We start from the raw sequence: 18,997 nt of genomic DNA on the forward strand, positions 1-18,997 counted from the left end.
TACTTGGTTAGTGTCATTCTGTCTAAAAAACTCATCGTTCCATACAATTTGAAGTCGACTATAAATTCCGGTCATCCATAACATCGCGTACAAGATGAACGGTTTGTATTTTTACAGTACGACATCGACAATCAATCGCCGCTTCACGGTTGAAGAGAAAAAGCGCTTCTATCAATCACCTGCTATCGGCACCTCGCACTCCGCAAAGGTCCCACCCACGCACATTCTGCATTCAACCATTTCGACCCTCGTCCGTGAAAGTCATGCATGTAAAAATTTAAACGTGTGTCCGTCGCAGACAGAGCGATATGACCATGTTGATGTAGGTGCGATACCCTGTTTTAAATTTAAATTAATATGACGGTGACGGATGACCATAGATGATCCTACTATCTTTCCCAATATCTAATATTATAAATATGAAGGTCAGTTTGATTATTTTTTTATACAACTTAGAATGGCAAACAAGCTGACGGCCCACCTGATGGAAAGTGGTAACCGTCGCCTATAGACATGAGCAGTACCATGGACATAACAGAGTATACTGTTTCGCCCGTGATACCCAACATGCGTTGCCATTCCTGAGGACTCAGTTGTTATTCCTCTGTACCCTGTAAATTCACGCCATATCCCATCCTTCAAACCGAAACACAGCCATACAAACGCAACTGCTTTACGGTTGAAACACGAATGGGACAGAGGTACTCAAGTAAACGACTTTTGTACAGTCTCCCTCTGGTTGTTTGTTGATTGTTTTTGTTTTTTACCTCTTTATATAGTCGCTCAATGGTTAAAAAAATCTAACATATCCTATATAATACCTATTATATAGGACAGAGCATATCCGTGTACGCTAGCTCTGTAGACTTACTTCAATTGATTATTATAAATCCAGGTTTTGTTAACGAAATCGAGAGCAAAATTTTGTAATTTAAATTGGATAATTTTGAATATATTGGGCTATTTAGATAGATAGATGACCTTTATTACCATTGTTAAGAAAATAAAAAATTAGAACAACAAAAAGAAAAAAGAAAATGTTGCTGGTAATAGGAGCCGCCTCAGCTGTTGCTATACCATATATGTATGTGTTTAGTACCTTAAACGTCATTATACATTTGATAAAACATGTATACATTTAAACTTTGCGGGTAGAACTGTTTTTATTAAGGAGATGGGGTGTAAAAGAATCGTTTTACACGCATCATAATAGGATTCATTTTATAAACCGTCGATGAGACGATACGAGCTTCGTTTTAGACCATATCATCTCTATCGATCAGGTGAGATCGTGATCAGTCGCAGAACTCTTTAACAGAAAAATGAATGAAATTGTAATAGTTCCTTTAATATTTACGTCCTCAACATGATCGGCGGGTTATACAAAACGGACCTTATTATAAAGTACAGTGGGTTTTTTATTCTGATCTATTAGTAAAAATAATTTAATTACTATTTGTATTTTGTGGTGGTGTGAATATTGCTTTAGAACAGTCTATAACGTCATACAGGTGTTACACTGTTAATAAATTAATTGTTATTTCTTTTCCTTGTATTGGATATTGTCATTAAATTGTTAAACGACCTATCTAAATCTATTTTCTTGTTTACTAATACTATATTACCTGCGTAATAATTTTTTGTAAATATTTATAAAACTAATGTTTGTCACCAGGTGGCGTATATTACCATATTGTACATAGTACGAAGAGATTCACTATAATGCTTAAAGGGTAGAGAAAGTGGCATTATTATTTCGTCTCTGAATTTTTACGTCTCATTTAGATTAGTAATTACGACAAATATAGTTACTAGCGTGGAGTATCCTGTAATTTTTTTTAGTGAGAAATTTAAGCACGTTTTGCTATATTCTTAATTACAGTTCTGGCATTAAGTAATGATGTGCTCCAAGATAGATACCAGAGGGAGACTTTGTACAAAAGTCGATTGCTTGGGTACCTCTGTCCCATTCGTGTTTCAACCGTGAAGCAGTTGTGTTTGCATGGCTGTGTTTCGGTTTGAAGGGTGGGATATGGCGTGAATTTACTATTTATTATTTATGTACAGAGGAATAACACCTGAGTCCTCAGGAATGGCAACGCATGGGGGGTATCATGAGCGAAACAGTATACTCCGTTATGTCTATGGTACTGCTCATGTCTATCGGTGACGGTTACCACTTTCCATCAGGTGGGCCATCAGCTTGTTTGCCATTCTAAGTTGTATAAAAAAAAAATAGAGCACGCAATAATGTCTACTCGCTCTAGCTTTAAACGGCGAAAAATTGTTGGAGTCAGAAAAAAACGACACCAGAAGGTTTTATTTTTTGTCTGTGCGAATGAGAAGCGAAGAATTAAAGTGCTTAACTATAAAATATTTGGTAGGAATAAGGTTAAGGTGCGAGGTTGTTAAAAAGGAGTAAAGGTGTTTCTTCAGCGTTGACAAAGGATGTTACAGCCTCTTCAACCAGTTTTCTCACTAGGCACTAAGACATTTGATAGACAAACGCTTGATATACCAATAGGCGGGGTTACCATTCCATTATCATCCATTAAAAAAAAAAGTTTGCGTACATTTTTTACAATTGATAAATGCATAACAGATTACTACACTATTATCCCGAACGGATTTAGACTAGAGATTTGATTAGACATTTTAACTGTTCTGTAAAAAATTACACAGAAAAAAAAATATAAAACGTATTATAATAGGTAGTAGATAGTTTGTAGCATATTAGACATTATAATCATTTGACGCCCCAGTTTGAGTGTGCCACAAAACATGCGTGGACCGAATGGCGGTCGGAGATTTGTCTATTTTTTTTTACAATACAGGGGGTAAACGGGCATGCGGCTCACCTGATGGTAAGTGACTACCGCCGCCCATGGTCATCCACAACACCTACGGCATTGCAGGTGCCGGCCTTTTAAAAAGGAATAGTTATAGAACAGCTGGTAACAAGAATAGCATTAAATTTTCTAATGTTGGCAATTGCATGCATAGTAATGGCAGTGAAATTAAACGAAATAAATTCTAATCAACTAAGTAGTGATATCGACTTCCGCAAAATAATACCTAGTTCGGTGAAAAAAGAAAAACGTTTAATTATGGTATTAATTTAACTATATATGTATGTTACCAAGAGCTCGATGTAGCGGCGGGCTGTGCTATCAATCCACTTAGCCAAGTCAATGTACTAGAACTAAGTAGTGCGTGAGATACCGCAACTAACCGGTACATTTGTAGCGTAGGAAATAAATAAGAGTGCATATATGTATGTAACGCAATATAAATAAATGTAACGTTTTTTACAATATTTACATGTTGTTATTAGAATTCTGTGCGCGGACGCCATGTTTAGGCGCTTTCCAAATGATGGTTTTTCAATCAGTCTTAATTTTTTTTTGTGACTCTAATGTTACGTGATTACGTCTCCTATTTCGAATTGATTTTTTTTGCCGACTTCCAAATAACGAGGTTTTCAATTTGGTTATATAGTTTTTATTTATGTTCGTTATCTCAAAACTCCATCATTTATAAATTGATTTACATTTTTTTTATGTAAAATAATGCACTTTTAGATTGGTATCATAGAAATTTTGTCAAAATTAGTGCAGTAGTTTGGTTTTTAAAATTGTTTTTTTTTTTGTAGAACTCAATTTAATTTATTTTGATTTAAAAACTGAACTACTGACTAATGTGTAAGTATTTTTTTTATTATAATTTGTAACCCTCGGTGCCCGAGTCCAACTCGCACTTAGCCGATGTTTTCTTTTGCTTTCCTTCTTGATCCCATATTCGTTGTGTTCTTTAAAATTTACTTCGTACTACATGATTCTACGTCTAAAATATTTTAGACGAAATATTTAAAAAAAAGATGAGGTATTCATGTGAATTTTTTTGTTGTATGCCTGTATGTCCGGATATTTAACGTAATAAATAGTCTTGACGGGAATAAATTTATTATATATAAATGATAAATCTTTATTGTGGAGGCTATATAAAAATAGTAACATACAAAATACATATTTTACAGTCCAGTTTTTATCATCTTGACAAGTTCACTTGTTTGTGTGTATGGTACATGATCTTCTTTAATATTACAATGGTGGCAAAATACATACAGTCTGTCTGATATTTTTTTAGTTGAGAGAGATTATTCCCTGGTTCATATTGGTTTTGTATGACCCATCCCACTTGTTTGAAATTCGAACGCTTTCATCGAACGTTTAGGTACGCACTTATCTGACAAAGATTAAATAAAATTGTACACAGAAAGGTTTCTGACCTGTTTACCTAGCAATGAAAGTGACTCTACCCATATTATTATGGCATAGCATTATGAAGTAATTCCGAGACTTTGCAACAATGAAAAAACGTAACAACTATAGAATGTAACCGGTCACGGGTCAGTTGACAGTCTAAATGAGTGGGAACTGTGTTTGAATTTGGTCGCCCGACGTATTATAATTCTTACCGTATATATAAGACGATGTAATTTGCAATAGTTTTTATAGCAGATTACTGTTTTCGTACCTCAATTTCGTTTTATTGTTATCTTTAGTTTCATTAGTTTTGCAGAACATCGTGGGAATTTTAGTTGGAAATAATAGACTAGATTACATTTTTTTTAAACAGCTTTGACGTTGTTTCTATACAGCTTTAATTAGGATGTAATAAAAATAATAATTATTTATTCAAACAGCATAATATTGCGGTGTAATCCTTTAGGGTCTAAGAGAGGGTATCATTATATATTCTAAATATTTTACGGCTGGATAGCGGTATGAATACAAATATTTTCACGTCGGTACGCATCCCTTACGTTTCTATTTTTTAAATATAGAATTGTATTTTTTTTTCAACGTTTATGCGTTCAGAATTTTTTAATTTTTGAATGTTATTTTGTGTATCTAAGGAGTCGTCATTATATTAGATTATTTGGACAGTGGTATAGTGCAGTGGTAAATATGTTGCTTCTCGTAAATCAAGTTTCGAATTCGATTTTCTGTTTATTTAATTTAGGTTACAATATTTTTTAAATTGGCATCAGGTAGGTGGATCCTAAGTTTGTTCGGCAATTAATGAATACTCTTAAAATTATTTTACTTTTACTCTTTAGCAAATATTTAATATATAAAATTATGTTAAATAAAAAATATCAAGAAATAAGATCATAAACAATATAACCATAAATACAAAAAAAAAAAATGGGAATAATACTTATAGAAGTAGCGACACTGCGAACAAGAAAGGTTAGAAAAATGGAAGAGGCGAATGTTTTTTATTTGAAATTTTTATTGTTTCCTTGTATACACTGTCTTACGATGGGATAATTTAAATTTAGAACACGCACACATGTGTGCTTTTTTACGTTCACTCCGACACTTGCCTGAATCTGAAACAAGTCATTAATGTTCAAATATACGAGTTAATTTGTACTTTATTAACATTCGTATTACGGTTGAATGTTGTCTGTTACGTTAAAAGAAATATAGAAGTAATCCCATACGATACGCGTTCACAGGAAGTAGTAACGGATATAAGGAATTTTTATGCATGTTTCATTATTCGGCTAGATCTTTGTTTGTTTAGAAAACTCATTTCGAACTGGCTGACTCATAGCATTGCTGGCGTGAATTTATTGGGTACAGAGGAATAACACCTGAGTCCTCAGGAATGGCAACGCATGGGGGGTATCATGGGCGAAACAGTATACTCTGTTATGTCCATAGTACTGTTCATGTCTATAGGCGACGGTTACCACTTTCCATCAGGTGAGCCGTCAGCTTGTTTGCCATTCTAAGTTGTATAAAAAAAAATTGCTTGTAAATAAAACTACTAAACAACTAAATACTAGGCATATAAAAACCTAAATCTCAACCATGTATTTCCGGCATAGAATGGGCTACACTTATTTTCCCGTGGATGTAAAGAGCGACTAAGGTAACTTAATGGTCGAGGGACGGGCAACAGCGTCCCTCTTAAAACATTAAAGCGCAACAGCGGTTGCCGATGCCAACCGTGGCAACTACAGGCAAAACCCTATAAGGGTATGGGCGAGGCCTATGTCCTCCAGTTGACCGCTAATGAATGAAATAATAATAATAATAGATACCTAAATTAAATATTATAATTTCAACTTAAATTATTTATTTTAGAAGTAGTAATGGATTTCTCAAATATAATTTAGTTTAGATTTAGTTCCACAAACAATATACTATTACTAAGTGATAAAATTGTTAATTATTGACAAGTAAGCTTTTTTATTTTATTTTAAAACAAATGAAATGTGTCAAATGTCGTTGACATATTTAATAGATGCAATATATTTAAAATTTGAATTTAGAATGCGGAATCATATGCCGGCTTTACAACTAAACATAAGTTTGTAATAATTTGATTGTTTTGTTCCGCAAGGAAATACTAAACATACCAGAGTGAATAAAAAATAAAATCGGATTTTTGGAAGACACATAAATGTTAATCTAATCTAGTTTCTCTTCGTGACTTCGTTCGTTTGTGGCTGGATAGTTTAGTTAGTTTAGCTCGTAATAGATTTAAGATAAATCAAATATCAAATTAATGTCCTGCCTTTAGCTTAAGAACTATGATAAATTCTCTCACTTAACTCATCGTATATCGTGTCATAGATCATCTATGATGTATCACAATGGCAACGGAAATATCACGATGGTTCTCAGGAGGAATCGCGTGGAGGTCAACCTGATTGCAACTATTGCTAGCAATACGCCCTGTATTGCTAGCAATGGGTCCGTTAGACCCACTTACTAACAATCCCTTTCCCCCCGAAAAATAGTATACATATATGTTTTGTCTATTATATCGTCATATATGTAACATTTTAAAGTGGACACTGTCCTCGAACCACTAAAATAGCATAGGTAAATCGATCGACAGCCCAGCGGCTATCAATTTTTCACAACACTGCTTGCGGTTAATGATCCTAGAAATTCACGGTCCCCTCTCTTGCTAGCCGAATTTTTTTTTTAATAAATTTGCCTCCGTTGTGCCAAAGTTTTAATAAATAAAAAAAAAGTGTTTTTTGCACCTTCTTCGTTTTTTTAATGGCAGTCGGTCGCTATTTTTTACGACCATTTCTTCATGAACTTTAAAATTATTATATTTCTACAAGTAATATTCAAAACTCACCACAATCATAAAAAAAATTACGCATTGTACCATCGCGTATTTAGGTACGAGTATACTCAAACTACAGCTCTTCAGTTTAAATTAAATGCTCAGCGTTCCCGCCATTTTTCAACTCTCTGTTATTGGCTAAGATATGAAATTAATACGTATACTAAATTTGTGGTTATTCGGATTGTCTGTGGTTGCCTTTTACGGCAAAAAAAAAATACATAAAGCGTGTTCTATTTTTAAAATTTAAAAATAATGAACTCGGTAATCTTTGAAAGGTCGATAAAGACACTATCAATTCTGTTTTATTATAATATGTATTGCAGTGAGTCATGGTTCATGACTGTTCTTTAAGGCAGTCTATGGAAGAGGCCTATGTCCAGCAATGGACAAATAATGGCCGATATAACAATGATAATAATAACATTTTTGTATTGGAAATAAATACTGATGTTCCAGAAAATATTCATTATTAATGCATTAAATTGTTTTGTTACAGGTACGATATGGCTGATGTAAAAAGGTGAATTAAAGGTGAAATGAACTGGCGTGTATTTACTGGGTACAGAGGAATAACATCTGAGGCCTCAGGAATGGCAACGCATGGGGGGTATCATGGGTGAAACAGTATACTCTGTTATGTCCATGGTACTGCTCATGTGTATAGGCGACGGTTACCACTTTACATCAGGTGGGCTGTCAGCTTTATTAATTACTTACAAACCTTCACTAATATTGTAAATAGCAAAAAATCCCATCATTTTTGGATAAAACAAATTCAAATAAAAATTAAAGAAAAAAAAATCGAATGGACTAAGTTATGAATGTCTTAAAATATACCGCAGAGATTATTTTTAAACGTTTTTACATTAAATTCTAACTTTACATTTTGTTATTCTAATTTGTATAATGTAACATAATGGGATCAAGTACAATGCCCTGTGGGACGACTAATTTAAACTAAGAGACTCGGTTTCCTTGGACTGTTTTCTTTACGTCACAATGGATTTTCGAGAAGCGGATTCAGTGTTTTATATGGCGGTACCTTGCATTATTAAGTTATCTAGTGTGATTCTCAAACTTATATCTAATTTATTTATTTATTTATTTACAAGAAACATGGTAAGTGTATAGATGTTACAATAAGTATAAGTCCTCATATTTCGCCATAATTAGGCATGCAAATATTAAAACTTAAAAAGAAAAAATGTTAAATAAGTCATTAAAATTCGAAATGTCACACACTTGTCAACAATAAAAAAGAAAGAAATGCCACTGTCAAATCATGGACTATTGATAACAGCTGCGTATTGATAATTTTTTGTATTGTTTTCTTTTTAATGGCATGCTCATTTCTGTTTGCAAACTGTTATTGTAACTTATAACAAATAAATAAATAAATTCGATTAGCGACGAGATGTTAAAATATTTAAATTTAGAACGCGGATTTGTATTCTACAAATAAAAGCTTCGCAATAAGCAGATATTGGTTCCGCAAAGAAAAACGACAGCTTCTATAGTTATAAAATTTAATATATAGGAGAAGAGAAGCCCAATAGGAGAAGGGGAAACCCTACCACTTATAAAAAAAAATCTTGCAATCGTCTCGAATTTCGAATGTCAAATATAGAATGCAGATACCATTTTTTTTTTAATTTTTATTCTCTTATAATTAATTTAACAGCAAGACAATTCACATTTTATCTTTCTTTGACATTTTATGGATGGAATATGTCTTTATAACGATTAATAATTTTATTTTGACCCTGTGTGTAATCTTAAGTAAATAAAAGCCATAAAAAAGCGATAAATATGTTAATGCGTTAATTAATAGTGGTCTTGTGCCTTATCACAAATTGAGTTGATTTTTATGCCGTTATGCGTGTTGTTTTTATATATATATATATATATATATATATATATATATATATATATATATATATATATATATATATATATAAAATGTTACTTAATATAGGTACCAGTATGTATATATTGATTTAAATATAAAATAATAGTTATGACTAAGAATTTACTCATGCCATATTTCTTGATATGTCAAAAGCGTTCGATCTAGTAAAACATGACTTACTAATATTAAAATTAGAAAATTTAGGAATCAGAGGAATATCACTTGAGTGGTTTAAAAGTTATTTGCATAATAGAAGACAATGCATAGAATTGACAAATACAATCAATAATGAAAGAGTAGTAACACGTTCCCAATTTAAAATTAATGAAACCGGGGTACCTCAAGGTAGTATACTGGGCCCGTTACTATTTCTTCTATATATAAATGATCTTCCAGATTCAGTTGACCAAAAATGTATTTTATTTGCAGATGACTGTACATTGCTATGTAAATGTAAAGACTTGGACACTTTCAAAAATGACATTAAGGATATATTAAATAAAATAATAACATGGTTAACAAAAAATAATTTAAAAATTAATTTACTTAAAACAAAAATAATTCATTTCAAAACTTATTCAAGCCCCAGCCTTGACCTAAATATAAATTACAAAAATAATAATATAGAAGTAGTGGATTCCACTACTTTTTTAGGTATCACGTTAGATAAACACTTAAATTGGAAGAAACACGTTGATAATGTTTGTAAAAGAATTAATAAATTTGTATTTGCATTGTATAAATTGCGCCAGATTGCAACCATACAGACTGCTCTTAGTGCATATCATGGATTCGTTTCATCGGCACTTAGTTATGGTTTGATTATTTGGGGGAATTCGCCTGACATAGAAAGAGTCCTCAAAGCGCAAAAAAAAAATGTATAAGGGCTATTAGCAATGTGGGGTGCCAGGAATCTTGTAGGCCATTATTTAAAAAATTAGGAATCCTTCCCCTGACTTGCATGTATATATTTGCTATATGTACTTTTATTAAACAACACCCTGAATTATTTAATACATGTGGACAACTCAAAGAAGGCAGTAGATCACACAGAAAAAATAAACTTGTGATACCAAAAAGTAATTTGACCTTGTACCAAAAGAATGTTTCATTTATGGCCCAAAAAATATATAATAAACTTCCTTCAGATCTTTTAGACCTTCCCTTGAAAATATTTAAGAAACGGCTTCATTTATGGCTTCTGGATAAGGTCTTTTACAGTATGGGAGAATATTATGCCTACACATCCCAAAAATAGTTAACATAATTATTAATAATATAAATCCTTAAGACTTGACATAAATTTGCTATTGACATAACATATGGAATGTAATTTGTATTTAATTAATAATAATAATGTAATTGTTAATTTTATTTGACGATATTGAATATGTAATTTGACTTGATAATTGTTTGAGCATTGTTTTCTTTTTATTATTCTATGATCATAATAATGTACTAGTATAAATTAAATTTGTATCCTTATTTAAGGAATAAATTAGATTTGCATGCCTACAATTTTAAGGCAATTAGACAGAGGCCAAAAAGTTGTGTCACATGGCCCTTATAATGTCAAATGTCTGTTTAAAGCAAATAAATATTTCATTTCATTTCATTTCATTTCATTTCATTTCATTTCATTTCATTTCATGCCACATAACAAATGTTAAGACGAATCAAAAGTTGGCGACCCCATACCGCCAAACGCAACTTAGGACTACCTCCCCATTAGATGGAGTGACGACCTCGAATGCATGCAGGCAGTCAATGTATGCGGGCGACCTATGTTTAGTAGTGCACAGATAATGATTATAGCTGGTCCTGTCGTGTTAGTCATTTATTTTCAAAAATTTTTGACATTTTTATTTCTTTGTAAAAAATGGTCAGTTTTACTAGTTAACAGTTCTATAAAAGGTTTTTACCAATGTCCCTTCATAGTATAGAAATTTATTATTATAATATATATATATATGTATGTATGTATGTATATATATGTATATATATGTATGGGACTCTAGGAGGCTCATTTTACGTTTTCATATATATATATATATATATATATATATATATATATATATATATATATATATATATATATAGCTCCTTATTTAGGGTCTGTGGACCCTACGGCCACATCTTTGGTGGGGGCAGCATTTTACCTATAAAATATATTGTTTTTTTTTTATATTAAATTTAACACGCATTTTTAGACAATTGAGTTCCCATTTTTCCTTTTACCTTATTTTTTAACCATTTCCGCCCATTTGCGACAAAGGTCCATTTGTGGTGGGAGTCTTTTTGTGGTGGAGGCTTTTAGGCTATAGCCTATGTAGCTATAGCCTATGTAGATCATTAAATGCGATGTTGGCTTGTACGCAGTACGTTCGCACGTTTAGTTTGATGTTATTTTATTTATTTTTAGAATTAAAATAATAAATAACGGGAAATTGCTTCGTCAGAATTGCTCCCGTCTGGATCGTAAATATCAAATTCATTTGTAAACAGGACTGTTAGATGGCCGGCTTTTTCCAGTTTGGTCAAATCCCGGAACGGGTAGGAGCGGTGTTTGATTTAATTTGTAACCGACTTAAAAAAAGGAGGTTCTCAAATCGATTGTACTTTTTTATGTGTGTTACCTCAAGATTTCGTTAGTTGTAAACCGATTTGGATTTTTTTTTATCTCCAAGGATATACTTACAGATTGGTCCCATTAAAAGGCCGGCAACACACAAGCAACTCTACTCGTGTTGCAGGTGTTCTTGGGCGACGGTAGCCGCTTTCCATTAGGTGGACCGTCTGCTTGTTTGCCTTTTTACTAATAGAAATAAATCATTATCATATCAGCCGGTTATTGTCCACCGCTGAACTACGAGTATAATTTTGCCAAAGACACGCCTAATGGATTTGAAACCGCAGTTAGGTTTTGGTGATCTTTTAAAAGGGACGATGCTGCCCATCCCTCGACAATTAAGTTCTCTTAGTCGCCTCTTACAACACTTACGGGAAAGGAGGGGATGGCCCATTCTATGCTGGGACTATACGGCGACTATTTTTTTTAAAGAATAACTTTTAGTTTCACTAGCCAAACAATTTTTTAAAATCAACGCTAATTAATTATTCAATAATCTATTAAGCAAGTACATAAAAAAACTACTTTTGTGACAGCTAGTTGGGAATTTATTTTGACGGGCAACACTAATTGTCAATGGCGACCTCCGAACCAGCGCGCGTAGCATATGATAATGCCACTGTTACGTAAAATTTCCGGGTGTTAGAATTTTAATCTTCACAACTTTAGTTATAAAAATAGACGCCGCGTCCCTCACGCTATAATCGGAAGTAGGGCTCCCATGTACTCCGGTTACGGATATGGGTTCTTATACGTGTATTCCTCACCACTATGGGTGTGAATTGTCGCAGCTCAGAATAGAATCACTCTCACCGCCACTGCGCAGAGGTCGTACACGAGTATGTTATTACGTCTATAGTACGTATGTATATTTATATTCTCACGCTCTGTTTAGAAAAAAAAATATGCTCACAACTATAATTTCTAATGGAGTAGTCTGACCTAAGAATAAGGAATTATATAGAAGAAATGATAAAATAAAAACTGTAAATCATATGCCTCCTTTCTTCTTTTGCAAATATAAAGTCAATTATTTGTCAATTTGGTAGGGTAATACGGCCGTATTACATTTTCTATACACTAGCCCGCTATGAATTGACCAAAATAGCAACTGATGGTGTATCTGTCGTCCTCTTTTTAACAATTATATTTGCATAAGATGAATGGAGGCAACTATATGATTTACAGATTTTATTTTATCATTCCTTCTATGTAATTCCTTGTTCTTAAAGTCAGACGTATTTGTTGATTTTTACTGTCTGTCACAGTCACTTGGATTAATGTGTTACTATTTTACTCCAGTAAGTATTTAATTGAATAATACACTAATAAAATACTTACAGCACTTTACTGAAACTGTAGATTATGGGGTTGAAACATTTTAAAACTTTATCAAGGTAAGTACTGTAAAATTTCTTAGAGAGAAAATTGTAGAAGATAAAAGTTAAAAATTTGTAGTGAGGGTTTCAAGTTAGGTCGTTAAGACTTCAGATTCTCACAAAGATTAATTCTTTAACTTATCTTCGTGTTTAAATTGGTTGCAACTGTAATATTCTTTGTCGTGTTTGAGAGACCAGACGATGAAATCTAGACATCCAGTACACTAAAGATGAATTGAACATTTTTTTTTCTATTCTATGGATGTATTAATGTCTGACATATTTTATTCTATCCGTTCAAACGACATAGAACGATAATATAAAAGTTAACGCGAAATTTAAGCGGCCCTTAAGCGAGAAATCCAAGAAAGTCCTAAGTTGAAATGTTTTTATTTTCATAGATAAAAGAGAAATCACTCTGAACTCACAATGTGGATACCTACTATGACTACAGATAATAAATTAATGTTACGACCAAATAAAAAATAAAGATTAGAGCAATGCCCTCTTGTTGGAGGTCTTTTGTGACGTTCCACACAAATGTAATGTCAGAAATTCATATTGTAGAATATAAATGAGTAAATATGCCTTTTTTCTTGTTATATTTTTATTTATATTTGTTTTATATACATATGTCTAATAGAAAAAAAATCCACAGTCTGTTACGCCTACGTAAAGTCCGATATTTTTCAATTCATCCTCTTTTAAGAGAATTAATTTTGCGCCTCGTGTACTAACTGACTTGAGGTACTAATGGCCGAAATTTTTTATCGTTTTTTGTTACTTGTTTCTTTAAAAAAAATCTATATCACAAGGAGAACACTTCTAGTTGCCGATGGTTCTAATTATACCCTGTAGTATTAAGGTAAATGTATAAAGTTTAATTTACACATTTATCGAAGGTAGTGTTTTATGCCAGGAGTGTTCTCTTTTAGCGATCTGTCCGGTTCTAGAGTAAGGCATATGGGTATGCGAACTCTGCCTACTGAGCCACTGCAGTTTCTGACCCGTATTCACTCTGCAACTGCACTGTTACTCTTTCCATTTTCTCCATAAATCCTTCATTCGTCTTTTACCAAGTTCCTTTACTCGTCTCCCAACGACCCGCTCCTTTTTTCTCAATCCTTTTCTCTATATAGTAGTTGGTCTTAGAAATGCTATTGTTGTTGGTCCAACAAATGCATTCCCAAGAACGGTTGACGTCTGACAGGCGACCAGTCGTAAAACCAAAAGCCAAAACTTTGTGTAATATGAATAAAAACATATGACATTGATCCCAAATAATTGAAATAAGGTCAGGAAGATAATAATGAACAGAGGGAGACTTTGTACAAAACTTTTCTGCTTTGTAGACGCTGTTCTACTCGCGTTTCTGCTGTTAAGCAGCTATTCTTGCATGGTTGTTTTTCGGTTTGAGCAGTGAAAATACACAGTAGGTACTGAGTAGGGGGGGGGGGGTAACGAATGGTATCGTATCATAAAATGGGTATAACCTTTTTTTCCGCCATCAATGTCCAAAAGTACCCAATATATAGATATTGGAGCGGTATAAATATTACCCATGCCTAGTACTGAGACATAACATCATAGTCTTCAGGAATGCTAACGCATGAGTATCATGGCTGCCACTTTTTATTCTCTGTTGTTCAAGGTACTGTTTATGTCTATAGGTAAAATTTACTACTTTCTAGTATATATATTTTTAGTTGCATAAAAATATGCTGAACTTATCAGCTGTTTCCGTGTAACTGGATAACAAAAATATCCATAGACAAAAAAAATTATGTTATACGCCAGTGTTAACGGTGCATTGCTCTCGATTATGTCAAGTAAAAATGTATCGAGCAAAGCTCGCCTTGCTATAATTCAAGGAGTACTGACACCAACACTCATGTATGGAAGCGAATCGTGGGTATGGCAGAAGAAGCATGAAAGTAAGATAAATGCTGTACAGATGAGAGCTTTGAGAAGTATGTGCGGTATTACTTTAAAAGATAGAGTAAGAAACAGTGTGATTAGAGAGAAGTGTGGACTGAAAGTCGATGTAGTGACCAAAATCGAAAAAGGAATGTTGCGTTGGTTTGGTCATTTGGAGAGGATGGATGAAAGAAGAATTACGAAAGAGATTTATCGAGCAAGAATGAATGGAGATGTCGGTAGGGGCCGCCCTAGACGGACGTATGTCGACCAAATAGGCGACGTGCTGAAGAAGGGCCAAATTAAAAGTACCCGTAACCGACGAGCGTGTATGACAAGATTGATGAATGTGGAAGAAGCGAAAGAGGTTTGTTTGAATCGAAGCATTTGGCGTTCCATTGTTTCTGCCTACCCTAATGGGAGACAGGCGTGACAGATATATATATGTTATACGCGTATTGTCTATGATTCAAATTGTGATTGATGCGCCAGCCAATAAAAATGGAAAGGACTCCATACACGCATACGAATTTCCAAATCCTTCTGACATATAAAATCACTTTCCAAATTCGAAGCACTTATACCGACGTCAGTATGACAGACAGACAGACGGTCGGCTGTCTCACTGTTTATATTGAATAGAGCATCGTTTAAATCCGATGGAAGCGTTGAAACATTAATTAGCTAACACTTAGTTTGATTGCTTTCGATCTTTTTTTTTTTTAGTTTAGTTACGGTCAAGCGTGTTGTAAATATTTGGTAGGCTATTGTATAAGAGTACTGTTTAAGCGTTTTTGTGTTACAAACTGTAAGTACAAAGAATATAATACTTTGTTTAAGACCAGCTTTACTAGATTGGGTATTTGTTTCGCAATTTTTGATAAAGTTATTTTTATATGCAAAATTTTGGAGAAATTTTTGGAAAAAAAGTTAAATGGAAAAAATGTTTAAATGCACTTGGAGAAAATTGGGTAATTTTATTTGAAAATTTTGGTTAAACTATAGTTTTAGTACTTGTTAACTCTGTACAGATATATGAGGTATATGATTACAGTAAAATATATGACTAAATATATACAAACATAAAGGAAAGAGGAGAGAAGAGAGAAGAGTGTAAACGGAAGGAATGACATGTTTTGTTAATTTTGTGGCATATAGAAAATGTAGTGAAAACCTAAAACTCGTATCGACTTAGAAAAGAAATATTTGACGTTTGGGTAAAAATCAATATTCCCATCTGGCAACCCTGATTAAGGGGTACTTCCAGCTTATAATAAAGTTTTAAGACTACGTGAATATCGCGGTACTGTGTCCCGTTGTTGCATTAAAGATGGGTATCCCGAGCGTTCTAACTCCCCAGTTATGAGATTGGTTCAGATTTGGGTGTTTTGGGATAGATTTATTGTTCAGCGATTGTTTTTTTTTTATACTAAACACTTTATAAACGTATAAAATGTTACTTCTTCTTCTTCAAAAATAAGGGGATTCTCAATACGGTTGTATTTTTTACGTTTGTTACCTCATAATTCCATCAAATGTAAACCGATTTGGAATATTCTTTTTTTTCTTTTTTTTTTTTACTGTCAAATTACCATTGTCTTTTTTTGTACACCACTGAGGTGGCAAACAAGCATACGGCCCACCTGATCGTAAGCGGTTACCGTAGCCTATGAACGCCTGCCTTTATCATTGTTATTTTCGTTTAAAAAATAAAATAACAATCTTATATAAGAGGCGTAATAAAACAAACCGATGCAATGCATGTTGTTTTATAACAATAGGAAAGTATGATAACTATTGCATTGGGTTTTCTTATATCTATGCTAATCTACGGCATTGTGTCTGGGCGATGTTTACCATTTTACATTGTCTTTATGGTCCGTTAGCTCATTTATCATTTATTGTAGAATAAAAAAAGTTTTTTTTATACGTTTATTTACGTAAATTCCAATTTTAAATTCAAATTTATTATCAGATAACAAAAGAATTAATTGATTGAAACATAAGTACATATATTCGATTTGCACAATAGGAATACAATAATATATTGTCTCCAGGTGTTTTTCAATTCACTAAAAAGTTTTTTAATAAAACAACAAAGTGATGCGTAAATCAAATAAATCGTCAATACATCCACTTTAGTCTATCCGAACCCACAAATATAACACTTCCCAAATACAATTTCTTCCTCAGTCCTTCACTCAAAAAGGAAATAACAAATCGTCTCAACGGCTCAGTGTGAACCCCGTCCTCTGACGCCATGACAGTTTTTCCCGCCATTTTTTTTCTTTTTTCTTTGTGATGCCCTGATTTATTATATCTACAGCCTTGGTGTTTGGCCGTAACCCGAAGTCCCGCAACAGATGTTCGCGTGGCTATCTCTGTAGGAACAAATTTAATAATTACTCAATATAATAACCTACTTATACCTTGCTACTTACGTTTACTGGTAGGGATGTTCATGTGATTTTTTTTTTATATACTGTATTGAAATGTTGTATCGATACTTCGCGATATATCGATATTTTCGATATATTGTATGTAATTTGTATGTAACTATATGTTAAAAAATAAAAGGAAGTCGAAATGTTAGATATGGTTATGCTTTTAATATTGTACGATATTTCCTTAGGATATTCCATATATAAATATATATATATATATATATATATATATATATATATATATATATATATATATATATATATATATATATATATATATTATATTATATATATATTGAATCCATGTATTTGTATGTGTTTGTTTACCTTTATAATTGTTAATGTGTAAGTTAAATATATCTTTAAATATATAATATTGTGTTTACATATTTGTTTGGCTGTGTGTTTATGTTTTGATCATGCTGTGTACGCATATTTTTAGAGGGTTAGCTTGAGCAAAACATTATTGTACTGTATAAATTAATATAACATTGTTAATTCTCTGTAATGTGTATCTATTGGAATAAAATAAAATAGAATATATCGTATGAAATGTATTTGTAGTATTATTGATATAAGGTGATTCTATAATATCGAATTGATTCGATATATCGCGTGTGTATATCGATAGTATATGAAGTATCGATTCATATTGAGTATTCCTAGTTTTTGTTGATGAGGTTTGTGATCAAGAGAGAACACTTTTAGCTAATCTTCCATAGATTTTGTTTTCTTAAAAGTGAAGAATCCACAATAAGGATTTACATATAAAAATATTTTGCATATATTTTTTTTTTATTCGTATTACGAATAGAAACATTTATTTTTGTCACTATTTATTTTAGATCAGTTTGTTTATTTGTAAAGTCAAATAGCTGGATAGGTATTATCGCTACAGTGAAGGTATTTTTTTTTGAAACCCGAACACGAGATGTATTAAAAGTCCCGGTAGTTTTTAAACTAGAATAAATCCGGTGAAACCCGGATTTCAGCCCCACTTTTTGTAGACGACAACGTTGCAATAGAGATCGCTTTGATACGGACATAATGTTTTGTCTTATGCCAATGTTTCCGGTGCTTTAATTCTGGTTAAATATTACGTATTATGAAGTAATTGGTACTAGACAGCTATATTTATTTTATAGCTCTTTTCAAATTTAGAAGAACAATTTATCACTTGGTAGAGTTAAAAAAAAATATTTCTCTTGTCTCTGGATTATGTTTTTTTTTTGCATACTATGCGTGTGACTATCGAGTTACATTTATATGGAGAATTCTAAATATAAACACCAAGAGAGAAGGGGTGGCAGTAGGGGAATTACGTTAATAATTAATTCATTAATCGACGAAATTTAGCTATGTAAGATCCACAAAGAGAATTAAAGAAAATTGATTGGTTTGTCCAAATGGTGGTTTAACTCGTTCGTATTTTATTGTGTGCCAAGCAATATTTTTGATAATTATTTTTTATTTATACTTAATCGATAAGTTTTACAACCGTGTTTGACCCATATTCATATTATTAGGATTTATGAGCAAATTCTTGTTCGTCATG

General features: G+C 32.6%; 1 protein-coding gene across 1 annotated transcript in view; it reads left to right on the forward strand.

Moving 5' to 3' along the window:
* The window catches only part of LOC113517257 (uncharacterized), a 321,201-nt gene that overhangs the window by 30,118 nt on the left and 272,086 nt on the right, over window positions 1–18,997 (forward strand). The gene's annotated exons all lie outside the window — the stretch shown is intronic.

This window comes from Galleria mellonella, unplaced genomic scaffold (assembly GCF_026898425.1).
Source record: "Galleria mellonella isolate WM207_F2 unplaced genomic scaffold, CSIRO_AGI_GalMel_v1 utg54, whole genome shotgun sequence".
Classification (NCBI taxonomy): Eukaryota; Metazoa; Arthropoda; class Insecta; order Lepidoptera; family Pyralidae; genus Galleria; species Galleria mellonella.